Source organism: Triticum aestivum, chromosome 7B, assembly GCF_018294505.1.
Source record: "Triticum aestivum cultivar Chinese Spring chromosome 7B, IWGSC CS RefSeq v2.1, whole genome shotgun sequence".
NCBI classification, from domain to species: Eukaryota; Viridiplantae; Streptophyta; class Magnoliopsida; order Poales; family Poaceae; genus Triticum; species Triticum aestivum.
The window spans coordinates 597,698,258-597,717,307 of record NC_057813.1 but is presented as its reverse complement, the minus strand read 5'-3'; the positions used below and the strand labels follow the sequence as shown (position 1 = coordinate 597,717,307).

Below are 19,050 nucleotides of genomic sequence, written 5' to 3'. Positions count from 1 at the left end.
TTTTCTTGTTTATAAGTTTTCAGACCTTCAGTTGCTTCAGTTTATGTTCAGTCTTCTCTAATAAAGCTCTCAATTCTAGTTGCTTAGTTTGTAAAGAAACCCAGCTGGTTTAGCAAGTTCGTTCATGGAGTTTTCAGTCTATCTACATTTTTCTTCACTACATTAGCCCTAATATTTATTTCTTCATTTCCCTTTTTTGCCAGATCAAATACATGCTGAAAATCGACCGAATGGGTCAGTGGTGTTGATTGTCGAATCCCACCACCACTACTAGGGAAAAGGCTAGCAGCAGCGCGGGTTTTCAGGCTAGCAGCAGCGCGGGTGGCCGCGCTACTAATAAGGCGCTACAGCTAACTCATAGTAGTAGCGCGGCCCCAACCAGCGCTAGTACTGTTGAACGATATCAGCAGCGCTTTTTAGGAACGCGCTACTATTAACTAGCTGTAGCGATTTCTTCATCCCACGCTACTGCTATATCTTTCATCATTTTCCCTTTGAATTCTCCTTTCAGATGCTAGAAACTAGGTACTACTAGTACATATCAAATTCATAAACCATTACTAGGTACGGTAGTACTCCCTTCATTCCAAATTACTCGTCGTGGTTTTAGTTCAAACCATGACGAGTAATTTGGAACGAAGGGAGTACTAAGATAACAATTTTCATGCATAGCCAACATGCATCCTCAAGCAGTACATGGTCATATCAACGGCCATCATCATATGTAGTTCTAGATGATATCGACGACGATCATCATATGTAGTTCTAGATGATATAGCCACACACACATATGTAGTTCTAGATGATATAGCCACACACACATATGTAGTTCTAGATGATATCGAAGACAATCATCATCCTCAAGCCTGGGCGGTTGGTGTTCCTGATAGTAATTAGGATGGCCTGTCCAACACGAAGATTCTTGCCATCGAGGAATTTCTTCCACCCAACCGAGCTTAAGTGTGTGCGACCGTCCGTGTCCACGCGGTAAGTACAGGTTGTGACGGAGCCCCTTGCAGTAAGGCATAGTCCAGCTGAGCCTTCTTCATCAGGCTCGATACCATAACTCACAGATATGCTCTTTGCCAATTTCTGAATAAGAAAAACATATCAATTAATAAGCATGTGATCGAACTCTACACTAAAACATATATATCATCGACTAGATTCCACACAACATATACCATGTCATTGGACTGTACACTAAGTAATTCACACTATTAATTTGCATTTGTATGTATAACATACCATATCATGTCGATCAACCATGGTATTTGTCAAGCGGGTCATGAATGGCACCCCGACAAAGTCAGCACGTGGCGGAATTATGTCCCACAGGTTGGACACCTCCTCCTCACTCAGCCTTGTTCTTTGAGCTACGATGGCTTCATGAAGTGGGTCCTCATCATCTTCATCGAGTGGGTCCTCATTATCTTCATCATCTTCGTCATCTTCATCATCTTCCACCAGGTTGAGATAAATGACAGCTAGCTTGGGTCTTTCTGCTCGGAAGTTGAAGCTGATCAACTCACCACCGGTAAGATGCATGCGAGCGACGAAACGGGCCCATCCATCTCCTTCAATCTGCGACATATTGCGTCCTTTCTCGACCTCCATAGTGTACGGCCCCCTAGGAGCCTCAAATTCACAGTGTCTCCTTTCAGCTTGTTGAATTTCAACCTCACATTGCATGGGACGATCTGTGTAAACTAAGCAAAATGACACAATACAGTAATGTCAACACTAAAAATAAAATAGTTATTACATTTCATCTAATTTCTTACCGCCGCATGACGAAAACTCGGCCGGAAGTAGATGCCGAACAGCTTGCCAGTTGCAAGGCTGCTGGCGCATCTTGACTTGCACAGTTGACATAGTGGTGGTGGTGGTGGCGCCATTCTTCCTAAAGCAATATGAGCAAAGGATTACTAAATCAACTAAATCAAAATGTTCCTAAGTCAACTAAATGAATTAGCCTACTAAATCAACTAAATCAAAATGTTCTAAGTCAACTAAATCAACTAACCTACTAAGTCAACTAAATCAAAATATTCTAAGGCAACTAAATCAACTAGCCTACTAAATCAACTAAATCAAAATGTTCTAAGTCAACTAAATTAACTAAATGAATTAGCCTACTAAATCAACTAAATCAAAATGTTCTAAGTCAACTAAATCAACTAACCTACTAAGTCAACTAAATCAAAATATTCTAAGGCAACTAAATCAACTAGCCTACTAAATCAACTAAATCAAAATGTTATAAGTCAACTAAATCAACTAACCTACTAAGTCAACTAAATCAAAATATTCTAAGGCAACTAAATCAACTAGCCTACTAAATCAACTAAATCAAAATGTTCTAAGTCAACTAAATCAACTAGCCTACTAAATCAACTAAATCAAAATGTTCTAAGTCAACTAAATCAACTAGCCTACTAAGTCAACTAAATTATATCAACTAAATCAAAATGTTGCATATGAGCAGGAGGGAGAAGGAGGGCGACTCGAGGAGGGAGAAGAGAGTAGGATGGAGGAGGAAGGCGGAGCGCGGAGGGGCCGGCCGGCGCGGCCAGTTGAGGGAGGACGGAGGAGGAAGGCGGAGCGAGGAGGGGCCGGCTAGCGGCGAGTGGAGAGGGAGGACGGAGGAGGAGGCCGGTACCGAGTCCAGCAAGGAGGAGGAGGTGACGGCGCGCGGCGCAGACGGAGGAGCGGCGACGGGGGCGCGCGGCGCAGACGCGCGGAGGAGATGAGCGACGGGGGCGTGCGGCGCAGAATTTGTGGCTGTGTGTGTGAGTGGATCCGAAGGGAGGAGATCAGAGAGATGGATGGCTTAGCAGTAGCGCTCTTCAGCAAAACGCGCTACTGCTAAGCTATCTAGCAGCAGCGCTTTTCACGATAAAGTGCTACTGCTATATGTCAGCATGCAAAAATACACATTGATCATCAACGATCTTTTTGTGTACAAGCTGATTCGACAATATGAGTCCTCACCGGTTTAGGAACATGTGAAGACTCATATTGCAGCCACAAATTCTACACATAGAGTTCAATGAAGATCAAGTGCTTGTCAAAGTGTGAGAAGTAACATATTTAAGGTGGTAGAAACTCTCTTCACGGAGCGAGGTGGGACTAAATTTTTGTAGGAAACTTAGCAGTAGCGCTTGTCTGGGAAATGCGCTGCTACTATACTACCTAGCAGTAGCGCGTGTCCTATTAACGCGTTGCTGCTATAACTAGCCTCGCGGCGGCCTCGTAGGAATTATAGCAGCAGCGCGTCTTTTGGTGGACGCGCTACTGCTATATTTGTATCAGCAGCGGGTTTCAGTGGCCCGCGCTACTGCTAGTTAGCAGCAGCGAGTTATTTTGAGACGCGCTGCTGATAAGATTCTGTGTATAGGTTTTTCCCTAGTAGTGCACGATTGGATACATGCTTTTCAACTTTAGAGATACAACTGTCAGAGCAAGATCATTTTTTGCGGGTCTGCGCCAACAAGTCGGCTGACACCCGTGTCACAGTGACTGTAGAATCCAAGAAGGATTGGCCTATTTTACGGGCCGTGGCTGAAAAAAGAGCTTTTCGGGTTTGAAGGTTAGGGCATTCTTTTCGGCATTCAGGTTAGTTAAATTACTGGTGCCATTTAGATGTCATTTGTTTTTAGTTCAAGGTTCATTTTTTTTGGCTGCCATTTAGTTCAGTTATGTTTCAGAGAGCAACAATTTGCATTTTTCAGTGTCGGCACGTGTACAAAGCTTATTTTTGAACACTCATGCACAAAGCTAGAAATTTTATCTCAATATTTTTTTAAATTCTCTCTCTCCCTCCCTCCTCGCTTCACTAAGAAGTCATTTTTCTCCACCCAAGGGGCAGAAACAGCGCGCATGCATGCAGGGAAGAGGACTGTTGCTTTTGCGCGGGATGGAATTTTTGTGCAGGGTCCAATGAATGATCCGGCCTAACAGGGAGGAGAAATCAGTCGGCTAATTGAAATCAAAGACAGTTGTCAACTCGACAATGGACATAAAAAACGACCTAAGCCCAAATGAAAATCAGACGTTTGATTGTTAGTCACTCTGATAGAATGTAATAAGACCTCATGTGTGTGTAATTCTTCTGTGCAACTGGTCTTTCCACTACTGTTTTTTGAACAAAAACTGGTCTTAAATCATCGGTAGCGTGTTAATTAACATTTAATAATGTGAACTATGGTAAATGATGTATGTGCGTTATTAGCAGAAAGATCATGGGACTACGGAGTCGCTAATGATGGAAGTCAGGGATGTCACACGCAAATTCTTTCAGCTCCCTCATGAGGAATAACTGAAGATCAAAATGATACCTCGGAGTGGTTATTGGTAAGATTGCATAAACTTTCAACCCATCTTGTTTCCTTTACTGTCATGCTTGTTTAAGTTGTTCTGTTTTCTGACTAAACCATGAAAATAAAAATTGCAGTGCTATACACCTATCGAACCAGGCAGATAGAGATATTTTGCTAAACAAATGTTAGTATCTAATTTTGGTATATTTCCAACTCCCCTTCTCTATTTTTAAAATTTCCATGCATCTCATCTCATCTCAAGAAATTAAAACTTCAAATTGTTTTGGTTGGGGTGCGCCTGCCCAAACAATAGTGCAACACACTGGGCGACACCTAGAGGACCCAATGGCAAGCCATTGTGGTGGTCCCTTCCCCACAGAAAATAAATTTAATATCGTTGTAGGCACATGGCCTGCATAAATCAGATATTAAACTGATAAGAACAGATACTACACTTGATCTTAGCCAAAAGGCCGAGAAAGGTATGAGTTTTGCTGCTGCCCTGCCCCTCTGTTTGTACCTTCCTCGCCCTCCCGTCCCCTCCTAGCGAGGTGGTACTAAACAAGTTACTCTCCCCGGGTGCGGATGGTGCAAAGCCAGCCTCTTGCGTGGGCCTCAAATAAAGAAGGCCTTTTTGGCGAGGCCTGTATTACCGGCCTTATTCGCTTCTGGCTAAACGAGTTGCTTTGCTGTTTTGCGATCACACGGAAGGGAGGGGCAGCCTGCGGAGAACAAGCCGCGTGCACACGGGCGGAGATGTACAGCTAACAGTCACGGCGGAGCGCCGTCGGACTGCTCCATCCAAAATATGTATGTACTGCTGTGTCACGCGCGGAATCTGGGCTCAATCCCCATCCTTTCTGAAAGAGCAATTCTGCTAGTGCGTTCATGAGTTATTCAGAACATTGGTTGCGGCACTCTTCTCTGAATTCACGAGTTATTATTCAGAGATTCTCCACCCTCTCCGAACTCAGCAGACCGGATGTTCAAGTATGACGGAAGAAGTAGTTTTCTTCGAGGACATACATCGGATACATACATGTTTATCTGTGGAAATTTCTCCGTGCTACAGAGAACTCTCAGATGATACAGCTGGTGCACTGTTTATTTACCTACCTAACATGTAATGTAATCTTTCCTCTTTCTATGATCAGATATCAGCCCGCTGGTCCAGAAGATCGATGATCCCGCCATGGCCAACCACGAGGGTTTGATGGACGTCGTCCGGGTGCTTGACGGCGCTTGCAGGGAGGCCGGATTCTTCTGTGTGGTAATTGATCATTCAACTTATTAATGTGGACCTCTGAGCAGATTGTATAATAAACTGGAAAAAAAAAGCTTGTCTGTACTCATTTTTTATGTCGTTATTATGACATCTCAACTGAAAATGGAAATAAATAGCATCATTAAATTATAGACAAAATGATGTGCTTTCATCATGAGGAGAGTGTAAAATGTCAAGTCTGGTGTCATATTCAGTTGTTATGTGCATCTGGTCTTTTCCCCTTCTGTTTTATCAACAAAACTGGTTCTGAATGCTGTTCAACTCATCAGCCGAGTGCTAATTAACAATGTGTTGTTTTCGGGCTAACTAAAGTAAATGATGTCTATGCACTATTAACAGAAAGGCCATGGGATTTCGGAGTCGCTAATGACGGAAGTCAGGGATGTCAATCGCAAGTTCTTCCAGCTCCCTCACGAGGAAAAACTGAACATCAAAATGACACCTCAGAGTGGTTATAGTGTGATATATCTAAATAAAAACTTAACTTTTCTTGTAGCCTGTTGTTTGGTCCTTGGAAAACCTCTACATATGCCAATGAGCTTTCTTACGATCTATCGGCAAAGGGTATCAGAGGGTGGGAGAAAATGTTACCAAAATACCAAGGGTAAACCTGATATGCATCAAGCAATTGATGTAAGTTTACCTCTATCCCTGAATTTCTTGTCATGCTTGTTTAAACTGTTCTGTTTGTTTAGCTAAACCATTAGAACAAACATTGCAGTGCTATATGCTTGTCAAACCGGGCAGATATGGTGATTTTGCTAAACCAATGAAAGGATCTAATTTGCAGTATGTTTTCAACTTCCCTTCTCTGTTTTTTCTTCGGGGATCCCTTCTCTGTTCTTGTTCCGAAGGTATAGCTTACAGCGACATTATCGCATTTTTGGGGAAACAGTTCATCGCATGCTTTTTTTGTGATTCTGAAAACCCTGTAACATTAATATACACCTACTGATATTTAATGATGTTAATACGTCACAATTTACAGAATGCTCTTTTAGTACTTAATATGATTGACTGCTTCAATCTTGCGAAGGAATGCCATGACAAGCGTTCACTTTGCAGGCACAATGAACAATCACTCTATTTGTTATGCTCATATGTAGAGATCTTTTTTCCAAGGAAAAAGCTAGAAACTACACCAGTTCTTCTATCGAAGGTGATTACGCCGGTTCGAGCCTCCGGGTGTCTCAGTCCTTTGTCAATCTACCAACGGAACAACACTGAGCCTCTATGGATCTCAAGAACAACCTCCCGTCCTACAAGCAATTTGACAGGTACAAATTAACATATTTTCTTATTCACAAACTGAATGCTAACAAATATTGAACATCAAAGCATTTCATTTAAACAAGTTAAAATTTAAACTTACAAGCAATCTGGCATGTAGAAATTAACATATTTTTTTATTCACAAACTGAATGCTAACAAATATTTAACTTCAAAGCATTTCATTCAAACAAGATAAAATTTAAACTTATTTTGGTTGGGGTGCGCCTGCCCAAGCAGTAGTGCAACACACTGGGCGACACCTAAGGGACCCAATGGCAAGCCATTGTGATGGCCCCTCACCCACAAAAAATAAATTTAATATCGTTGTGGACACATGGCCCACATATCAGATATTAAACTGATAAGAACAGATACTACACTTGATCTTAGCCAAAAGGCCGAGAAAGGTATGAGTTGAACTGCAGCCCTGCCCCTCTATTTGTACCCTCCTCGCCCTCCCGTCCTGTCCTCGCTAAGCGAGGTGGTACTAAACTAACGACCTCGGGTGCAGAGCACGGACGGTGCAATGCCACCAAACCAGCCTCTTGCGTGGGCCTAAAACAAAAAAGGCCTTTTGCCGAGGCCTATATAACCGGCCTGATTTGCACCTGGAGTTGGCGAACGCTATCGGAATGCTGACAGTCAACGGGAGGAATCCAGGCTGAATTCCCCATCCTTTCTGAAAGAGAAAAGTCTGCGGTGCGTTCGTGAGTTATTCAGAACATAGGTTGCTGCAGACTGGATGTTGGAGTGACGGAAGAAGTTGTTCTCCTTGAGGACATCCAGCTCTGATCGATGCATGTTTAACCTTGAAAATTTCTCTTTTACGCGCCAATCGTGTTACGGAGATTTCTCGCTCTAGGCAGGCGATACAGCTGATGCACTGTTGTTCATCTCAAAAGTGAGTTCTCTTTTCCTCTTTGCATGATCGGATGTCAGCCTGCTCGTCGACAAAATCGACGACCCTGACATGGCCGACGACAAGAGTTTGCTCGACGTCCTCCGAATGCTGGACGACGCTTGCAGGGAGGCCAGATTCTTCTATGTAGTAACCGCTCGTTCAACTTTGTGGTGCCAAGTAACTTGGACCTCTAAGCAGACTATATAAACTGGAAAAGGCTTGTTTATACTCATTTTTTATGTTGTTGTGGTATCTCAACTGAAAATGGAAATAAACAGCATCAACAGTTTACAAACAAAATGCTGTGCTGTCATCAATACTAGAGTGTAAACTGCTGTGTGTGTGTGTGTGTGTGTGTGTGTGTGAGGTTCAGTTGTTCTCTGCAGCTGGTCTTTCCCCTTCTGTTTTATGAGCAAAACTGGTTCTGGATGCTGCTAAACTATTTGTTGAGTCCTAATTAACCATGGCAAATAATGTCTGTGTATTATCAAGAGAAAGGCCATGGGATTTCGAACTTGCTAATGATGGAAGATAGGGACGTCACATGCAAGTTCTTTCAGTTTCCTCAGGAGGAGAAACTGAAGATCAGAACGACCCCTCAGAGTGGTTATAGGTGTGATATCTAAATAAAAATTTAACTTTTCTTGTAGCTTGTTGTTTGGTCCTTGGAAAACCAATACATATGTAAATGAACTTTCTTATGGTCTATCGTCACAGGGTATCAGAGAATGGGAGAAAATGTGGACCTCCACATGAAGATGCGAATCTATCTTATGGTCTATCGTTTTCCACCAAGTCGCTCTACTCGGCCATTGCCCCTTCCTCCGCCCCCCTCCCCTTATCGATGGTTTGGGCCGTCCGCGTGCCACTGAAGATTCGCATCTTCATGTGGCAATGGATCCGTGGTAGGCTTCCGTCCGGTGTGGAGGTCCGCAAGCGCAATGGCCCGGGCACCGGTATCTGCCCGCTCTGTGGCGTCCCTGAGGATTCGAATCACATCTTCTTCTCCTGCGTCTCCGCCCAATTTCTCTGGAGCTGCTTTCGTGAGGTGGTCGGCGGTAGTTGGTGCCACACCAACTTCCCGGACCTATTTGCTGAACTCCAGTTGTCCCCCGTGTCCTCTCGCCACATTAGGTGGCTTGAGGTTGGGGTGCTCGCTTGGACTCTGTGGACCGTTCGCAATAAACTTGTGATCCAACACGCTCCCCTTCGTCGCGCTACTGACGCTCTCTACAAATTCTCGGGTTTCTTGCAGCTTTGGCGGCCGCTTAGCCGCCCCCCGGACCGTGACGCCATCTCCGCCTTCATCGTCGACATCCGATCGATGGCCGTCCGTCTCTCTCCGCCGCCGCCGCCGCCTCCGCCGGAGCCTGATTAGACACCATGTGTCTGGTGTGCTGTTGTTGTTTTTTCCTTTTTTGGGCTTGTTGAGCTGTGCCCTCAGCAGAACTTTTGTACTATGTCGTGAGACTCGTGTGTGTCTGTGTGGACCTGTGTGGGTTTGTATGCTCTGTGGCGGTTTGCTTTATTTATAAAGCGGGGCGAAAGCCTTTTTCGGTAATGGGAGAAAATGTTACCAAGGGTAAACCTGATATGCACGAAGCAACTGATGTAAATTTACATCTGTCTCTGAATTTCTTGTCATGGTTGTTTAAATTATTCTGTTTTTTTAGCTAACCCATTAGAAAAAAAAATTGCAGTGCTACACGCCTATAGAACCGGGCAGATATGGTGATCTTGCTAAACTAATGGAAGGATCTAGTTTGTGTGTTTTCAACTTCCTTTCTCTGTTCTTCTTTAGGGGTCTCTTCTCGGTTCTTTGTTCTGAAGGTATGTGTTAGAGCACCGTGATCGCATTTTTGAGAAAAACGTTCACTACCTTTTTTTTGTGCATTAGAAAATCCTGTAACACTATTATCTCTACTTTTATAAAAAACCGAGTTGGTGATGATGGTGTGCCTGCCATCCTGCAATATAGACCGTCCGATCTATATCCGACGGATAGAAAGTAAACTATGGCAATTTTGCAAAAAGATACCCGCACCTCTCTTCACATTTGCATATAAGGCCTTCCCTCGTTCATCCTTATCTCACATAACCTCATTGTTGAGCAATTAAAAAAGGAAGTCTCTGGAACAATCTGGCATGGTGGCCGCTGACGGCATTGTCCATCCTCATGCCTCCGCTCAGTCCGACCACCTACCACCACCACGCCCCACTCATCCTCACCTTATCTCTCCTCTTTCTCGTCTCCCCCACTCCGCTTAGTCTGAGCTGTTGGGACACGGACGGCGCCATCTACGTGCTTGCGGAGGTCAGTGTCGGGGAGGATTTGCATCAGCAGTGTACGTGCTGAGTTAAGTAAACCTGCAGATGCCGTTAGTTTTTACACATACGATTACTCCCTCATGGGTCAATCACAACATATTTTTTGTAAAATAAATGCATCTTGGTGTTCCGTGCAATGTACGGGCATCTTGCTAGTACACCTATCAATATTTGTTAATGTTCACAATGTAAAGAAGTACTTAATTTTTTTCGATCAATAATAAGTACAGTACTTAATTAATGTGCTTTAAAGAACTGAATTGTTTATCTTCCATGCAGGTCAGATTATCAATCAAAATTTGACGCACTGCTGGAAAACCATATAAGCCTTCTACGAGGTCCACTTATCTGAATCACTTTGCTTTATTTTTTGAGAGGAATCTGAATCACTATGCTTATTCTTTTATGCTCGTCAACTGTATCATGATATCTGAGTTATGCTTCGATTGTCATGTGCTCTCTGAATCTAATAGCACAAGAAGAGGGGCTGACGAGGTGTTGTGGGAACAAACAACAAACCAAATGCTTTCACCTTAAGCATCTTCATCTCAATATTAAAATTGTTTTGGTTGGGGTGCGCCTGCCCAGACATGCAACGCACTGGGCGACACCTGAGGGACCCAATGGCAAGCCATTGTGGTGGTCCCTCCCCCACAAAAAATAAATTTAATATCGTTGTGGGCACATGGCCCACATATCAGATATTAAACTGATAAGAACAGATACTACACTTGATCTTAGCCAAAAGGCCGAGAAAGGTATGAGTTGAACCGCTGCCTTGCCCCTCTATTTGTACTAGCTGAGTACCCGTGTGTTGCCACGGGAGAACGAACATACACATATAGGGACATTGATATCGAATATTATTGAAATTTTCAATGGGTATGTAATATGCGGCTTATGGCTGTTGAGATGGATATTGTCTTGGAGCATGTCTTCACTGCTAAAGATGGTCTTGACTCAATGCTCTCATGTCGTTGCTGACCTTGTGCGCATGGCGAGCTCCCATTTATTTCCCTCTTTAGCCCTCTCTCTTGTGTCGTCCTGCCCTGTCTTGTCTAGCAGTGTCCACCGCGGAGCTATATTTCTAGATCCCCCGGAACCCTCGGGCCACCGTGAATCATTGTGGCCTCGCTCCATCGTGCTTTCTCGCCCATGGCTAGGTTTTCCAAGGTGATCATCGTGTGAGTTTTCTAGTTGCGCCAACATGTCACGCTTGTCGTCGGCATTTAAAGGGGACCGATTGTAAAATAGATTAGTAGTGATTAGCGAGCAACATAAAATTTGCCACCCTAACTTAACAATCAACAACTTCTTCATATCTTCTCCCTTGTGACCCAATCATTGAGTTAATGTTTCCTCTTTGTCGCATGTCGTTTTCTCTATCCTTGTGCCTACAAGAATTGGGAAAGTATCGGGTGCTCTCGTAGCCCACATGACCCCATGCTAGGGGACAGATGGATCGATGGATGTGTGCTCCAACGGTTAGCTTCGAAGGATGTGGAATTGGACGCAATGTTTCGCAAGCTTTCTCCGCCATCGTTGGTGCCCTTGTAGAATGGGCATATGAGCGACGGGAGCACCTCATATTTTCCCTGCAGGAATACCCTTGGCTCCACCAAACATAACACCATTACATGCTTTCTCTTTTGCTTCGTTTCCACCTGGTGTTGGTGTTTTTTTAATGACCAGGTGTAGGTGTCGATGTGTCATTGTTTTCCCAATTTGTTGACTCGGAATTTACAGACTCGGAGGAAACAAAACATGCTGCATTAAACGGCTCTGCATAATCACGGGGGACATGCTTCATCTCTTAAAAAGACCTTGTTTTAGCTCCAACCTCTAATTATTCCCCCTAGGTTTTTATGTAATCATTTCCTCCCTAGCTTTTTCTATCCTCTTTTACTCCTAATAATGTATTTCCTGTCATATTCGCACTGGTTCACGCAAGAGTGATCTCTTGCTAAATACTATGGCCAAAACATTAGAGTATGAGTGATCTCTCCCTAAGTCCAATGGCCAAAACAGTAGTGTACGCATGAAGAGCATGGGTATGTAGGTTAGTCATCTAGTTAAGAGGCCCAGTATTTATGTATTATTATGCTCTTCATGCGGTTAAATCAAAGTCTTGTGTTTGCAAAAGCTGTGAAAGCTAATCATGACAGACAAATAAACTCTGTTGCGCAATGTATTGTTGTATTTGGAGATTTGGGCAAAGTGCGTTCAATGTCACTTTGGCGACCACGATTTGGGCAAAGTGCGTTCTATGTCACTTCGGCAACCAAAACCTTCAGTTGTTTTTGGGACACCACAACCTTTAAATACAAAATCGATCCATTCCTTTCTAAAGAAAAAAGTACTGTATCATCTTCTGTGTGGTGTTCTCAAATCCCAAACAAAAATCAGATATGAACACTTGTGCATATCCCATTTTGCATTTGTCTTTAGATAACAAATAAACACTATCTGTTCATTTGAACCATGAATAAACCAAATTTGTTCAAGTATAAATGTAGCATCAGACTGGTTAAGTTCAGTCACCATATCCTTTTTTCCATGCTAGAATCTCAAACGTTGGAATCTTTATTCATGGTTTTATTGAGGGGTTCTTCTGGGTATAGTGTTGGACAACACAAAGGTTGATGTTGCCAGCCCACGTTCAAGTCTCTCATCTCCTATAAGAATAAGACAGGGGGAAGTCTCCCCTCAGTTCTCATTCTTTTTTTATTCAAGGTTTTATTCACTGCAAAGCATATATATCTAATACAAGCTTCCCAAAATGACATCACCTCCAAGACGGTTGCACCAGCCTGCCTACCGACTGGCAGTAGCAGGTAGTAGTAGGTAGCACTACTGCTGCTAGAAATTTGTGCATCACAATCACCCATACAATTGTAAGAAAAAGCATTAGGAGTATACATCTCTGATTAGTTGACATATACTCTGATGCAGCCACAACATACAGAATGAGAAGATATAAACCAAGGAACAGGTTAATAGTATCAGCATAGGAAATAAATATTATAGAATTGGAAGACAGTATTATGCTTCAGAAGCAATTGAAACTATGGTTTTTTATTCCACATACATGCCAGCATTATCAATTTAGAATAACTACAAGATCTAATTTTAGAGAAGACCTGAAGACCCTCATGGCTGATGTAGTTGGTTATACTCATGCACTCATGCTTTGACCATCTGTAGCATCATGGAGAAAAGAAAAAATAAGCCAGATCCTTAGCGATACAATACTCCGAGGTGTGAATTTTGTTAGAACAGGTTGCCTTTGTACACAAGATACAAACTAAACATAGATAATGAGGTATGAGGCTTGATTTTGAATTATACTGTAAGCAATTATCTATGAAAAGATACTATAAAAGTTTATGTGACAACACATACGTAATAATATTACACACCTAACCTTGTATTACAATGGCAATACACATACATGAAATTGTCCATGGGCATGCTCCTCGTATTCAATCCGTTGGAATTAAATTGAAAATAAGAAATCATTCATGAATATGCACAGCACAGGAATTTAGAAGACAGCTGAGTACTATAAAAGGTGTACGAAAACATGTATATGTGCAAATGTATGATAATCAAACTAATGTGCAACAGTCTCTCCTCTCTAGTTCTCCACAGAACACACACACACACACACAAGAGAAGAGAAGAGAGGTAGGAGCACAACACATGAATTGAACAATATATATTTAGCCACACTTATGCAATCACGTAGGTTCCTGGATTCAGATAACATTCAGAAAAAAATAGCAGGTGTTAACTCAACAAGTCAAAGAATCACCTGATCGACCGAGCTACAGTTAGAAAGACAAGCATATGTGTCCTTTCAATAAAAAAGAAGACAAGTATATGTATCTGCACAGTGCATCTCAAACCTAACAACTTAACAAAGAAACAAATGCCAGTACGAGAGACTTACTTAGTGCTTCTGTAAGAGAATCGGGAAGCTGGTACTCCTCTTTGTAAGCCGGACCAATCAACAATATGCACTTCTCGGCAGAGGAAAAAAATGACAGGCAGGGAACCTATCAAAGGCGGCACAACAATGAACAAACACCTAGTGTGCATGCTATGTCACAACCAGAGTAAGTCGGACGATCAATCATCACCTTAAGCGAGCCGGGGTCCTCGAAGAAGGCGTCCAAGATGGCTGTCATCACCAGCCTGCAACCGAGATACATGCGTACGTTTGCAGATCGTGGTAGAATAGAGTTAAGAAGAAGATGGGATTTAAGAAGAGAGCCTTACGAGTGCACACATCCAATCTTGAGGAACTGCGTCGGCATGGTCGTATGTACCACAGAGCTCGCCGGTGCGGCAACCTATACCGGTCTTGCCGACGCAGCAGGGCTCGTCGAATGTCGATGTGCATCATGGTTGCGAACTCATCGGTGCAGCCACAGTTGGTGCCACCCTCTCCTATCGCTCATGTGCGTGACCGTCGTGAGGGCGTGCCGTCGGCGTCGTGGCCAGGACGCTATCAGGATCGGCGTCGCTGTGCTTGAGACCACCGCGCCTCGACTGCTTCGGCTCCCAGAGTGAGGCCATCAGAGCTCGGGGTGCAGGGGAGAAGAGCCGCCGCGGGCCGCGGCTCCTCCTACACCGGAGACCCCAATCGCGGCAGGAGTGTTGGGGCTTGGGGTGGCGATTTTTCTCGGCCGAGATGTGGAAGTGAGGGCGAGGGGGTTGGGGGAGATTGGGCGTGGTATGCGTCGTGGGTGCCGCAGGGGCGGTTATTTCCATCTCCCCCATTGCCTTTTCCCCCCCCTTTTTTCGACCGGAGTAAAAAGGGTTGCTGCGGGCGTGGCCCTCTCGGCAGGGTTGACGTACGAAGGGAGGTGGGGGAGGTGCTGGTCGAACCATCAACGACGTTCGATTCTGTTTTAATAGTAGATTAATAGTAGAGATCCTCCTCGCCCTCCCGTCCTCTCCTCGCTAAGCGAGGTGGTACTAAACTAACGACCTGCAGTGCAGAGCGCGGACGGTGCAATGCCACCCAGCCAGCCTCTTGCGTGGGCCTCAAACAAGGAAGGCCTGATTCGCGCTTGGCTAAAACGAGTTGCTCAAGCCTCTTGCTGTTTGCCGAGTCGCTGGACGTCGCCACGATCGCCAAACTCCCAGCCACGCAGAGGTAAGCAGCCTCTGTATAACTAATTCTACTGCCCGTTGGCTTGCACGATGTATGTAAGCTCCACTCCGAACAACTTGACGTTTCAATCTTATGCATGATGTCTATCAGCGTAGCCACGTAGTAGTAGATGTGAAGACGGCATCAAGGAATGAACATGGTAGTGCAAGCGTATATTTAAGCGAGATCAAGCACTGGTGCGTATTGACGTATGTTTTTTTTTTTTGAGCATGCGTATTGACGTATGGTTGATGGTGCATTGGGAGGTGAAAACCATATGTTTCTGCTTCAGGCATGTGACCAGCGATGCGGTGACTGTGGAGGCCGTGTTTCATCCGAAAATTCTATGTTGTGCGGCAAAGTTCCACTATGAATGATTATTTTGGTAAGTCTGAACTTATCATAAACCATATGAGCTCATATTCAGAAACAATTCATCCATACTACTTTCTTACTCGTTTTGTGGAAGGATTGCAGGCAGACATAGGGACGGGCTTGATCGTTCAACCTCCTCCTGATCTGGACACGACATGCGCACTGGCATTGCTTCCGAAGGAGGTGGACGATGGCACCTACGGCGAGTTTTCCCGACAACACTTACCGCGGCCGCTTGACTCCCCAACCAGGGCGGGCGCATATCTACCATTGCCTCCACCGCCGACATGCCTCGCCGCACCATCATTTACGGCGGATTGGCGCGGGTACCGAGGGCGCGCAAGGCGAGTCAACCAAACTCAAGATGTTGCGTCACTATCGGCGCGCCCGTGGCTATGCTTCAAGTATGGCGAATGATGGGGGGCACGACCATGTTTGCCCTAAGTCAGTTGAGGTGCACGTCATGGAGGAGATCTTGGAGTTGTTCGCCACGACATGGTCTTCGACACGCCGGCGACACCAGGCAACGATACGGTTGACGCAGTCATGACGATATCTTGCTCGGCTGTGTCTGAGGGAGTTTCGTCCAAGGATTTCCAGCCGCGTGTGTGGATTCAAGCCCCAGAGGTATTGATGCTGGTTGATTCCGGCAGCTCTAACTTCCTCCATCAACCAGCAATTGGCCAACTACATCAACGACATCCAACCTCTCCAGAGGGCATACATGGTGCGTTCGGGCAGACGGAGGCGAACTCATTTGCTCATCTGTCGTCCTGCGATGCATTCGATGCTCACAAGGACACGAATGCGCAACCGACATGAAAGTGCTCTCACTTTGACACCTACGATGCAACAGAGGTACGGGTTCTTGAAGATACTTATTCTGGTTTTTTTGGCGATGCCATGAAGCCATAGAGGTATGTGTAACCCATGAGTTTATGTGTCATGTTACTTTTGTTAGTTTGATTATTTGTGGAGTTGGAATTTTTTCTATGTTGTGGTGAAGATTTTATTGTTCGAACGACCTGCTCTTCTAGGGGTTCGTCCTCGACCCAATTGCACTACTAGGGAAAACCCTAGTAATAGCGCGGGTTTAATGCCCACTAGTAGCGCGGGACACCGCGCTACTAGTAAGGCGCTACAGCTATTACTTAGCAGTAGCGCGTGCGACACGCACTACAGCTAAGACATATAGCCGCAGCGTGTGTTCACTCCCGCGCTACTGCTAATCTAACTAGTAGCAGCGTGTTTACTATCCATCGCTACTAGTATTCATTTTTTTATTTTTAGTGTATTTATACGTCGTTATACAAATTTTAGTACAATACCAATTATGAGGTTTATATCATTATGTCCATAACAATGTGTCAAATGAAGATGGATTAGGTTCAAGTGGAGGCAACATGTGGTGCATGTCAAAAGTATAATACTAATCCAAACTTGATCTAGTTTGGACTAGTAGTACTTTCGATGTGCACCACATGTTGCCTCTATTTAAATCTAATCCGCCAGCACAAACTATTTAATCATCATCATAGTCATTACCACCAACAGTAGATATTTAATCATCATAGTCATAGTGTAGCACATCATCATCTTCAAACCCATTCTAGCTAGCTAATCACCACCAACACTAGCTGCGGTAGCTATCTAATTACCACCGATACTAGCTAATAATAATAATCATAGTCATTACCACCAACACTAGCTATTTAATCATCATAGTCATAGTGTAGCAAATCATCATCTTCAAACTCATTTCTAGCTAGCTAATCACTCCTGCTGCTCTCTCTTAGGTAAAATAACATAAAACATGGGTAGCACTCCTGCTTCATCATGTTGGAGCATGCAGATGAACCTGTCTCCTAATCGTGGGCTACGCTTTTGATTGCTGCCCCCTAGTACTTCTCTGCGATCGTTCACAATTTTGCTCCAGTATTTCACTATTAAGCATTCCTCACTTTTAGAAATCCTGGATGCACTAAAGTGCATTGTAGGATATCTTGGTTGTAAGCTAACCATTCTCATGTGACATTTAGTCTCGATCCAATGAGGCAAAACATTCATCAGGAGTCCCTGTTGAAGAACATCGTATAGTAACATACTTAGCAATGAAGATTAGCTTAAAAAATAATGTATGCAAAAGATGCACGGAGAACAAATAGTAAAAATCTTACCATCTTTCCTAAATAGATGTGACCGTAGTTTAGTATGAACACTATTGGTCGCACGTTTTGAGTACTAAGATTTTTAAGTCCAAAAAATAATTTGTCTTAACAGTATGAAGATCCTCAAGCCATGAAACATAATGACTTATCTCCTCGCAGTTTAGTTCATCCCCGGGACAGTAGTAGGTCCCGTCTACAAGCGCTGGGCATGTTTGCTTGAATGAAAATAAGCTGTCAATAGAAATTAGTTGTCGACTATTTTTGAATAAACAATATCAAAGACATAAATATGGTTGAAAAACTCACATAATGGTATAACTGGAGACGTCTGCACATCGACCCAGATGTCGATATTACGTTCAATATCATTTTCCGGATGAATATCAAAGGTGATAATCATATCAGGCTCAAATGCATAAGTCTTATATAGTGCTTGCCAAGTTTTGCATTGAAAATAGGTGTAGGTGTCTGCATTGTATAATTTTATGTGGAAAGTATAACCATGCTCGGTCTTCAAGTAAACTCTCTTTACCTCCATAATAGTTTTCATAGGACCGAAACATATCTTATCCAAGACAACAACTCTTGCATGGCAGGGGATACGCTAGTAGAATAGTAAAAAAAATTAAATTATAGTTGAAGCAAATGAAGCATATGTCATGCTTAATTACGAAAAAAGACTTGTCGTTGTGACTTACTGTATCCACTTCGAAGTTCTCGTCCAGCTTGATGCTGAAGCGCCTATCATCATCTAGAAGATTTTGTCACACAGATCACACTCGTCTTCGCAGTATTTGCAAATACCGAAATCCTTTTCGTCGTCAGACATTTCCTATGTTCATAGTTGAAACATTAATTGAAAAACGATCGAAGACAACTACCAGGATACTCAACACACAAATTCGGGGCACTCGATATTTCCTACATATTCTGGCATAAGTCATGCCAAAATTCACGGAAAAATCCGGCATTACCTTTGCTAAAATAGGACATATCGAGCGCCTCAAGTTTGCCGAAACGGAAATGAATCAACACTCCGACAAAACATAGGCCACTCGGAGGTGTAACCTGCAAACATGACCGGCCACTTGGGCAAGCACATATCCTATTTGAGAAACACAAGATATACATTAAAAATATCTTATAGGACTCATATTGACATGAGTATTCAATAAGCAAAATCAAATCGTAAAATAAATAAGTATTCAAATTAGCATGCATTCAATAAGCAAAATTAA

The 19,050-nt window shown here is 43.6% G+C and overlaps 1 long non-coding RNA gene and 3 other non-coding genes across 4 annotated transcripts; all 4 read right to left on the bottom strand.

Moving 5' to 3' along the window:
- Positions 1-4,609: 4,609 nt before the first annotated feature.
- On the bottom strand, positions 4,610-4,808 carry LOC123163263 (U2 spliceosomal RNA). The gene has a single exon (XR_006481823.1). It is a non-coding gene; the product is annotated as a U2 spliceosomal RNA (small nuclear RNA).
- Positions 4,809-7,093: 2,285 nt separating this feature from the next.
- Positions 7,094-7,290, bottom strand: LOC123163255 (U2 spliceosomal RNA). The gene has a single exon (XR_006481817.1). It is a non-coding gene; the product is annotated as a U2 spliceosomal RNA (small nuclear RNA).
- A 3,387-nt stretch (positions 7,291-10,677) lies between these two features.
- Positions 10,678-10,870, bottom strand: LOC123163258 (U2 spliceosomal RNA). The gene has a single exon (XR_006481819.1). It is a non-coding gene; the product is annotated as a U2 spliceosomal RNA (small nuclear RNA).
- A 2,255-nt stretch (positions 10,871-13,125) lies between these two features.
- On the bottom strand, positions 13,126-14,980 carry LOC123162289 (uncharacterized). Its single transcript, XR_006481171.1, has 4 exons — positions 14,390-14,980; positions 14,251-14,305; positions 14,061-14,166; positions 13,126-13,306 (listed from the first exon to the last, which is right to left on the bottom strand). It is a non-coding gene; the product is annotated as an uncharacterized lncRNA (long non-coding RNA).
- Positions 14,981-19,050: the final 4,070 nt, after the last annotated feature.